The sequence below is a fragment of the Oryctolagus cuniculus genome, chromosome 12, assembly GCF_964237555.1.
Source record: "Oryctolagus cuniculus chromosome 12, mOryCun1.1, whole genome shotgun sequence".
Taxonomy (NCBI): domain Eukaryota; kingdom Metazoa; phylum Chordata; class Mammalia; order Lagomorpha; family Leporidae; genus Oryctolagus; species Oryctolagus cuniculus.
The window spans coordinates 61955920-61966843 of record NC_091443.1 but is presented as its reverse complement, the minus strand read 5'-3'; positions in this window follow the sequence as shown (position 1 = coordinate 61966843).

Genomic DNA, 10924 nt, shown 5'->3' with positions numbered 1-10924 from the left:
CTATAAAGGAGCAGGTTGAAGGATGAGGAGGAATGAAGTATGACACAGTACTCTTGAAGAGTTGGAGAGAAAAATAGAATAGCAGGCGCATCAGTATTCATCTGAAGCTGATGGTTATGAATTTAAAGATCACTTACTAGAAGCCCTGGTTGGTGCAGTAGAATAAAAAAGCAAAGATTAGAAAGGAAGAAACAATTAAAAAATTCACAGATGATATGATAGTTCTTACAGAAACCCAAAAGATATTACATCAATATATAAAAGTCAGTTACATTTTTACACTCTAAAAGCAAATAATTGGCAAATGTGATCTCAAACAAAATCTCATTAGATAAACAGATGATAGATGGACAAATAGATATATCTCTGAAATAAATCTAACCAGAGAAGCATAGATTTTTATAGAACAAAATTGTAAAATGTTAATGATGGATATTAAGGATTCAAATAAATGGAATGACATAATGTGATTATGAATAAGAAGAATCAGAATCATAAAGAAGTCTGTCCACCCTAAATTGATACACAAATTAGTATGCTTTTAATTATAATCATATAAGGCAATGTTATTGGCAGGAGGGCAGAAGACAGAACCCACCAGAAAGGAAGGGGTACTATGCTATCAGAGTTAAAGGGTGTCGTAACAGTCCCAGAATGGACAGAGTCCAGAAATGGCCTCATACATGTATGGAATCTTGATTACAACAGATCACTGAAGGAAGAAAGGCACAATTCCACAATGGTGCTGGGACAAGTAGCTCTTCAGATTAAAAGAAAATTAAAATGAATTTCCTACATTATGCCATACATTAACAACATCTACATAAATGAAAGACTTTAAAATATATTTTAAATACATTTCAAATATCTTCCTGACACTGAGATAAGGAAGGCTTTCCTGAATAAGAAATATTTGAATTCACTGAAATTAAAAATTTCTCTGTGATAATGTGTTTGAGTTTTTATATCCAATAGAGTTGAGACAGGAACCCAATATAGGAAGAATTGAAATAGGCTATCATGCCAGCTACATTAGAACCGACTCTAGAACAAATTAAGGGCTACAATTGGAGGGTTTCTGTGCTTTCCTTTGGTGAGATGAAATGTTTTATGTGCTAAAAAGCAACACACTAGTGATAAAGATCTATAGAAAAAATGTGTGAGGTCTTCAATGGTTCACATACAATGCATATTATCACTAAATGTGCATGGGTTTCAGAAAAAATTTGCACCCAAACATATTTTAGCTCATGTTTCCATGAGCTTTTTGAAACACCTTCGTGTAGAAGCACCTTGGTGGCAGCTGAGAAACACATGTCCTTAAGAATCTGCATGAAAGAAATGAGGCCTAGACATGAGCACAAGCAGCTAAGAATTACAGAAGATGACTTGCAAGGAAAAGCCAAAGAAAAATGATAGCTAAGAGACTGAATATGAACAGACGGGAAATGAATCCAAGAGGGGACTGGTCAACTCTTCATTCAAGTCTGCTTCCTCGCATTTCCTACAGGATAGCAACTGATGCCCCCGAGTATGTACCAACGGAAGGTCAATTCTTGGTAGTTCCTGAAATAATTCTAACAAAGGCAAACATAATTTAATAGCCTCAGTGCCACTACCCTCCCCCAACCTTTAGCCATTAAGATCGGGATATGAAAAGGGATGAGGCTACCCTAGCAGAGACAAGGCTGACAACTACCCTGGGAGCTTCAACATCAAACTGTACCTAGAACAAGTGAATTCAGGGAAGATGACAGAAAGAGCCAGTCACAGAAAGAGAACCAAGCGAGTGTAGTCTGAAGACGGCACCAGAACCCTCGGTGACTAACACGCTCCTTTGAACCATGTCTGCAGCCATCGCACGCAGGCAGGACTTCCCTCCAATCACCCCACAGATGGACAGCCCCTTGATCTGCCAATGAGCTGGGCCTCTTACTCTCCTTCCTAGGGGGCATGCGACAGAACTGAGGATTCAGGAATGGACCGGATGGGGCATCCCTGGGGGCACTGTGCTGAGCGGCCGCGGGCACGCTTGGCTGGGCACCAGGAGTTTGGATTTCATTTGTTGGCTGCAAATGTGTGCCACCTCCCAAAGGAATGCTCCTGTTCTCTGACCTGCCCTCACCTCACAACACAGGTCACAATTCATTGCAGTTTTACAGTACGTTTCTGTGCATGTTTGGAATCAGAAACTCGGGCGCACAGAATAGCTGTATGGGATTGAAAGAGAAGCAGTAGAGTTCCAGCGTCTCATTTTACACAGGTGGAGCCTGAGTCTGAAGTTATTAGCTTGGCCAGGGTTGCACAGCCATTCAGTGGAGTGATTCTGATTCAACAAATGAACTTCAGCCTCAGAGTGCTGGGGAAGCTTAAGCTGTATGCCTTAGGCAGGCACACTGAAGTTGCTGTCAGTTAACATCTTCTTAAAGGAGAATAAGAATAATTTTTATATTACATGTAATTTGAATGAGATAATGAATGCAAAGCACTTAATGTAACAAGTAGTGACTGGTGGCAGAGCAGACGTTCACATCCATGTCTTTGGACTTGTGATTCAGTCCTCTTTCAACAAGAGCCGTGATCCCTCTCTGATACAGAGACAAACCCATCACTACCATATGTGATTTATACACTCCTTTGTGTATCAACTCTCATCAGAGCGCCCAGGTGCCAGGGACTGAGAGTGCTGGGTGCTGAAGAACTCAGGCTGAGCCGAACCTGATCATTTCCTACTAAGGAGGGAGAAGAGTGTGCCCAGGATAGCCAGAAGTGAGGTGAACTTCCAGGGAAGCAGGGTGGCATGGGAGCATGTAAAACAGAGGAAATGAAATGAGAAAGCTGTGTCGTAGTCTAGGCACAAGGCAGCAGGCTCTGAAATGACTTTGGAGAGAATGGGAACTAACGGAATGGACAAAGTAATGAGGGAGCAATGTGAGGCTCACCTCTGACTTATTTCTATAATTATTATTATGTGTTTATGAAACATTGGTGTCTATGTGTTTGTGATAAACAGTTTGTCTCCAGAATTCCAAAATGGTGCCAGTGAGTGAGCATATTCTAGACCCAAGGGAATCTCTGCCTGCAGCTGCTGTGTGGAGCAGGCAATACACAGTGGGCCTCTTGTTCACAATCTCACACATAATTATCTAGAAATCCTGGTGTCAGAGCCATAGAGACGGGAATGGTTCAGCCAGCTCTAAGACCATGTGCCTTGCCGTCCTGTCAAATTCACAGAGGGCATGATGGATCGGGTTCAGATGGAAACAAAAAGAGAAGAGCACAGTTGAGAAAACAGACAAGTGTCTATCTTTTGCAGAAATGTGCATTTGGCCTTGGGGAATATTCATTAGAATCCACACTCATGAAAGTTGCTAAAAGGGGCTTAGACAACACCCGCCTTCCTCAGCTCCCATGGCCTTGGCTGTCTGTGCTGGGATGCCCAATTGCAGCACAGCTCTGCTAAGGGCATCAGGCAGAAATGTCCACTCACCCCTGAAGTTTCTGCACCTAGATGCTGCCCAGCCCCCAGCCTGTTCTGATTATCGCCTGCCCTTCCTCCCGGGCCTGCTCTCCTCCCAGAGAAAGGGAGAATGGTTAGCAACTCTCAGAAACTAAAACAAACAGCAAAGTTTGCCAACACTAAACTCTGCTTCACAGCTAAATGGACCATAAACCTTCAGGACCTGGAACAAAACTTCAATTCAACCTCTCCTACAGGTGCTATGGGCACAAAGACTGCACAGTATATTTTGCCCTGGAAAACAGACTCAAATTATTTTTGTTTAAAAAAAAAGAGTTGCCTGGAAGAAAATTTAATCTTGTGCTTAGAAAAATAAGCCAAAGGGCAGTGTGCTTCCCTTTTTCTTCATTCTCTCTTCCTTGCTCTCCTATGAGAGGGTCCCAACCCACCTTGAAGCCCGGTGTAGGTGGCAGAGAAATGAAACACCTTTCCCCCACTTTCCAAATAGGTGTCCAGGATGAGGCAGACTCAGACACCTGTAGTCCACCATCTTCGCTGAAGGCCCAGAGTCAGGATGAAAGTCAAGTTGCTGGACAGCACAAGCCTTGAGCTCAGGGTCTGGTTCTGGCTCAGACTGACAGTAATTTTCTCTTCAACCTTACCACATGCCGCCATCTTTCAGGTTCACTATGCAGGCAAATCTGTTCTTGGACTTGGGTTTCTTCTAGCACTGGGATTCAGTACAGCAATTATCGCTAGAGTAAGATTATTTTCGCTCCACCCAGAAGAGGTGTGGAAATCCAGGCAATAGTTATTGGTAATGAGAGGCGTCCAGCAGTTCCCATGGTTCCTAGGTCCTCAGTGCCCCCCAGCAGGGCTGCATTGGCCCATGCACCTCTGGCAGGAACAAACATTGTCAGGGAGTCCGGTGCCTCTCCATCATCCCCAGCTGCTTCTTCCCGATACTCTCCCTTCTGCACTCAAAGCACATCCTGGGCTCACACGTTCTTTACTGGGCCACATGGCAGAGTGACTGAGAGCCCAGGTCCTGCTCTCAGATTGCATGGGTTTGAGTCACAATTTCATAATTAACCACATGCTCTTGGGCAAGATACTTAAACTGCCTCAAGTATAGGCCTTGAAATATTTTTTAACCACAATCCACAGTAAAAACAAAAACAAAAACAGCACTATAATGCAGCCCTCTAGTATACAAGTGTACCTCAAAGAGCCATGCAAAAAACTGAAAGTAAGAGATAAGTTTATTTTGATGGAAACATTTTGGAAATCCATGTACATCTGCTCTTATAAATTGAAGAATGTTTAATGGAACAGTACGTACAGTTGCCATGTTCTAAATACTATTTATTTGATGGACTCCATTCTATATAAATATTTCTAGATTAATTCCATTGTCAGTTGCTGAGTTGAGACCCACAATGTAAAAACTCTGCTCTAAGCTTTATTTTCTCTTCTGTAAAATGAGGTTGAAAGCAAGCTTATCTTTGTGAAGGAGTTGTTAGGGAGATTGAGTAGAATGTTGATATGAAAGAGTTTGGCTTGAAACATAATAAATGCCCATTGAATATTAGATATGCTTATAAGGTGGTGTAGTTATTAGTAAGAGGCAAGTCTTTCCATACCTCTAGTCCAAGAGCGATGCTCCCAGCGTTCACACTCCTCTTGAATCTAATGGATTTACCATGGACACTTGTACCAGCAAGTCTGAATTCACACTGCTGTCATGGATACAGGTAACTGAAGAGTGGGTGCTGAGCTGTGCACAGCAGCCTTGTTGCAGCCATGAAGAAGGATCAAGGAAGGCAGAGTGGAATACAGGGATGGCGTGGGTTGTGGGGATGTCGCCGAGTCCCTGAACGCACCCTGCAACTCCCATCTCGGCCTTGCTTTCTTCATTTCAATCCAGTCAGTAGCTTGGTATGTGCACTGTGTTTTCTGTGTAAACCAGTGGTTGCTTTCCATGACACGCCTCTTGCCATGGAGATTACCCTTTGACTTTTGGAAATGAGTATGCCCTCAAGGACAGCTACAGTTTGCCACTCTGGAACCACAGAAAGACCACCCAGCGAGAAACCTCCTTTGCTTCCTAGATCTTCTTTGCTTCTGACAATACTGTAAGTCTCATAAGAATAACACAACACCTCAGGCTTCCCATTTAGCCAGGGCAAATAGTACCACTTTCAAGGGAAAAGTGGAGAATTCAGAAGCCCCATCTCCACTCCTTGGTGGAGATGTCACCAAGTCCCTCAACTGCGGACAGCTAATGGGACCGAAGCAATGAAGAAAAGAGGCCTTGTTTACAGATGCAGCTATGCTCACCTTGGCCAGCACACAGTGGATAAGAGAGAAAGCAGTTTGTAAATTCTTCAGTGTAGTTTGACTCAAAGGGTAATTAGCTTGCTGGCTGGCAGCTCCTTCAAGTGAACTTCCAAGGGACTGGAAGGTAAACAACCAGAAAGGTGTCATAACTCGGAAGACACAGCCGATGCTATGCAAACCCTCCCGTGCCCTTGGTGGCCCTTTCCCAGCCCCAAGGCGAGTGTGCACATGATGATGAGTGGTGTGTGAAGGCTGGTCCTGGCACGGCCTGATAGAGGATGACAATTTAGGGCTGGAACCTTCTGTGTGCCACTGATTCCAGCCAGGCGAGTCCAAATCAAGTCTGTCTTTCCTTTCCCTTATGCTGCAAACTTTCCTCTGTTGTAGTCAAACCATGCCAGGTTAAAAATTCTGACGGCCACAGACCGAATGCTGAACCTCTCCAGTTTCCAAATAATTAAAATGGAGAGAGTGAGTTCAATGTAATATGGTTAGATTAGAATAAACAACTCCATATTGCAGGCTAGGAACTCAGGCTGAGCCTAAGATAAGTGCCTAGCACAGGACTCTGCAGTGGACACATGGTACATATTAAATTGTTTTTAAAAAGCATAACTAAGGGTTCATTTGATAAATGAAGAAAGAAGAGAAGGAAATATTTAATAAGTATGTACTATCTATGAGGTACTGTATACACATTCTTTCACTTATTTTTAACAAAATACATATATCCTAGCTATCATTATTCCCATTTTTGGAAAAATTAAAATGAAAAATAACTTGTCCAAGATCATAAAGTAAACATCACAATTAGGATGTAACCCTCGGAAGAGTTACAGATGGAGAAAGGGAGAGAGAGAGAGAGAGAGAGGGAGAGAGAGAGAGAGGACTTCCATCCTCTGGTTCACACCCCAGATGGCCAGAGCTAGGCCGATCCGAAGCCAGGAACTTCTTCTGATCTCCCACGTGAGAGAAGGGGCCCAAGCACTTCTACTGCTTTCCCAAGCCACCCCAGAGAGCTGGATCAGAAGAGGAGCAGCCAAGGGCACAAACCAGCACCCATACGGGATGCTGGTGCCACAAGCAGAGACCCAGCCCACTTGTGGGGAGCAACTCGGACTAGACTAAGTTACTGGAATTAAGACTTATTCTATGCATCTGCTCTCCCACAATATGGCGCTGGGAGAGGAGTGAACAGCTTCTACACAGCTGCCTCTCGCCAACTTGACAAGCTGCAGGACCTGCTCCTGATTGGAGAAGAGCAGCGTGCTTGGCGTGTGGGTAGCAAAGTTGGGATTGGTGGAAGAGGACTTTAAAGGAGGAGAGAGACAACATGCACCAGGAACACCTGAGGAACACCTGAGCAGCCCCCGAGAGAGCCAGCCGGCGGTGTGCCGCTCCTCCGCAAGGTGGGGAAAGTGGCAGGGGGGCCACCCTGGGCCCGCCCCTCCATGGAGGTGGAGGGACGGCAGCCAACCCGGGAAGAACCAGCAGCAAACCCGGGGAGGGCCTAGCAGACAAAAGAACAGTGCAGGGTCCTGTGTTGTTCCTCCGCGAAGAGGGGGAACGACACCCACTAAGCCTTAACCCTGAGCCTTTCCTGAGAAGGAGCTCACTCTTTCAACTACACTGCACTCCCCAGGAAGACTAAGTAGTATCAGGGTAGACAAAGAAGTGGAAGGGAAGAATTAAAGATGGGAAAAAGAAAAGAAAGAAATGGACTTTAAAAATAAGAAATGGGGAGTCTGCGGGCTGCTCGCCTCTGGCCTGCTTTCACCCGACTCCCAGGGTCTGTGTGGTGACTGCGCACCTCTTGCCCCCACCACTCTCCTCCTCTCAGAACAAATCCACCCCGCCGCCAGGAGTAAGTCCAGTCCTGCTTCCAGCTCATACTTATTGAGTGCAACCTGTCTGGAGACTGAACCCCTCCAGGCCAGTGGCCAGGCAGGCCTGAAGCGCATCGCTGAAGCTCCCAATGTTTGCAGTGCCCTTGCCTCAACACTTCCAGGCTTTGGAGAGTGAGAAACGCTTGTGCGAGATTTGGGGCAGCTAGCAGTGCTTCCTGTGGAAGGTGTATGAAGAGGAAACTCTTCTGGATCGAGTGGCCATGAATCGGAGGACCTACTGGGAGAACAAGGTCGCCCACCGCGCGGAAGCTGAGCCGCGGGACCGAGCCGCGGGACCGAGCCGCAGGAAGCCACAGGGTCTGCGCACCAGTGCTCGAAGGGGAGTGCGTGCCACACAGACAACAGCGGGCAGGCTTGGGACATCCAGGGCTCCGAGTCCACACATCGGAGCCCTGGACACCAGCGGCAGACTCAACACACCAGCGCTGGAACACGAGGGCGAGCAAGACAAAGAGCAGGCGCCATCTTGGACATACGTCATAAGCAGAGCGACCTCAGGTCTGCACCGGCCCTGAGCCTAGCAGAAAAACCTGACTCTGGGCGGGGCGAATTAACAGGAGATTAGGACCTAGTAAATTTGTGGTGCTACTGAACTGAGACTGTGAAAAAAGAGACAGTGGGGGAGAGAACTCACGGAATTCACGTGAGCACTCTCCAGAGACGCTACAATTCCGTAACTTTGGTAACCCAGTGGAAGACTGAAGGAGAATTTGAGCCCACTCTGAGGGCCGAACAGATTCCCTGTGTGGCCCTTGGGAAAGAGCTTCCGATCTCTGGCTCCTGTGGGTATATCATTTGCCTGCTAACTACCTCCAACTTCGTTCAGCTGTGCAGAATAACTTCCCTTTTGAATCAAAAAAAAAAAAAAAAGAAAGAGAGAGAGAGAGAGAGAGAGGTTTACCACGCCTAACCTGGGAGTGTCACCTTTGGCACACCAAACAGAGCTCTCAGGCCACACCCATCTCAAGCCCTAAGGCTCCATCAAAAACAGATAGTCCACTTAATCTAGAGTCATAGTATAACAAGAAAAAGCACCACAGTGAAGAAACCAAATATCTCCAATATGCCAAATAACAAACGCAAAAACCAAGGTAATAAAAACAAGGAAGTCACCATGACGCCCTCAAATGAAAAAGACACCCCAATTCAAGATTATGAAGATGATGACATAGAAGAAATGCAAGAAGCAGATCTCAAAAAATTGATAAGAACATTAAGAAGTTCTCAAAAACAAATTCTTGAACTACAGAAATCCTTAATGGACAAGATAGAAAATCTCTCTCGTGAAAATGAAATATTAAGGAGGAATCAAAATGAAATGAAACAACTAGTACAACAGGAAACTGTGATAGTAACTGAAGTGAAGAATTCAATAGATCAAATAAAAAACACAATAGAGAGCCTTACAAACAGAATGGGTGAAGCAGAAGAGAGAATATCAGACTTGGAAGAAAGAGAACAGGAAAGGGTACAGTCAGACCCAAGAAAAGAAGAGGAAATTAGAAATCTAAAACATATTGTCAGGAATCTTCAGGATACTATTAAAAAACCCAACATTCGGGTTCTAGGAGTTCCTGAAGGCATGGAGAGGGAGAAAGGATTAGAAGGCCTTTTTAGTGAGATAGTAGCAGAAAATTTCCCAGGTTTGGAGAAGGACAGAGAAATCCTAGTACAGGAAGCTCACAGAACCCCTAATAAACACGAAAAGAGATCCTCACCATGACACGTTGTAATTAAGCTCTCCACAGTGAAACATAAAGAAAAGATCCTAAAATGTGCAAGAGAGAAACATCAAATTACTCTCAGAGGATCTCCAATCAGACTCACAGCTGACTTCTCATCAGAAACCCTACAAGCTAGGAGGGAATGGCGAGATATAGCCCAGGTACTAAGAGAGAACAGCTGCCAGCCCAGAATATTATATCCTGCAAAGATCTCATTTGTGAATGAAGGTGAAATAAAGACTTTTCATAGCAAACAGAAATTGAAAGAATTTGTTGCCACTCGTCCAGCCCTGCAATAGATGCTTAAAGATGTGTTACACACAGAAACACAGAAACACGGTCATCAATATGAAAGAAGGTAAAGGAAGGAAACCTCACAGCAAAAGATCACAGGGAATTCAAAGCATATATTAGAACTTATCTTTGGCAAATGGCAGGGCAAAGTTACCACTTATCATTAGTCACATTGAACGTTAATGGCCTGAACTGTCCAGTTAAAAGACACCGATTGGCTGATTGGGTTAAGGAACAAAACCCATCTATTTGCTGCTTACAAGAAACACATCTTTCCAACAAAGATCCATACAGACTGAAAGTGAAAGGCTGGAAAAAGATATACCATGCCAACAGAAATGAAAAAAGAGCGGGCGTAGCCATCTTAATATCGGACAACATAAACTTTACCACAAAAACTGTTAAGAGAGACAAAGTGGGACACTACATAATGATTAAGGGATCAATTCAACAGGAAGATATGACAATTATCAATGTATATGCACCTAACTACAGGGCACCGGTTTATCTAAAAGATTTGTTAACGGACTTAAAGGGAGACTTAGACCCCAGTACTATTGTACTGGGGGACTTCAATACTCCACTCTCAGAAATAGACAGATCAATAGGACAGAAGATCAACAAGGATACAGTAGATTTAAACGACACTATAGCCCAAATGGATCTAACAGATATATACAGAACTTTCAATCCTACAGCTAAAGAGTTTACATTCTTCTCAGCAGTACATGGAACCTTCTCTAGGATTGACCACATACTAGGCCATAAAGCAAGTCTCAGCAAATTCAAAAGAATTAGAATCATACCATGCAGCTTCTCAGACCATAAAGGAATGAAGTTGGAAATTAGCAACTCAGGAATCCCTAGAGCATATGCAAACACATGGAGATTGAACAACATGCTCCTGAATGAACAATGGGTCACAGAAGAAATTAAAAGAGAAATCAAAATTTTTCTGGAAGTAAATGAGGATAACAGCACAACATACCAAAACTTATGGGATACAGCAAAAGCAGTGTTAAGAGGAAAGTTTATATCAATAGGTGCCTACATCAAGAAATTGGAAAGGCACCAAATAGAAGAGCTTTCAATTCACCTCAAGGATCTAGAAAACCTACAGCAAACCAGACCCAAATCTAGTAGGAGAAGAGAAATAATTAAAATCAGAGAACAAATCAACAGGATTGAATCAAGAAAAA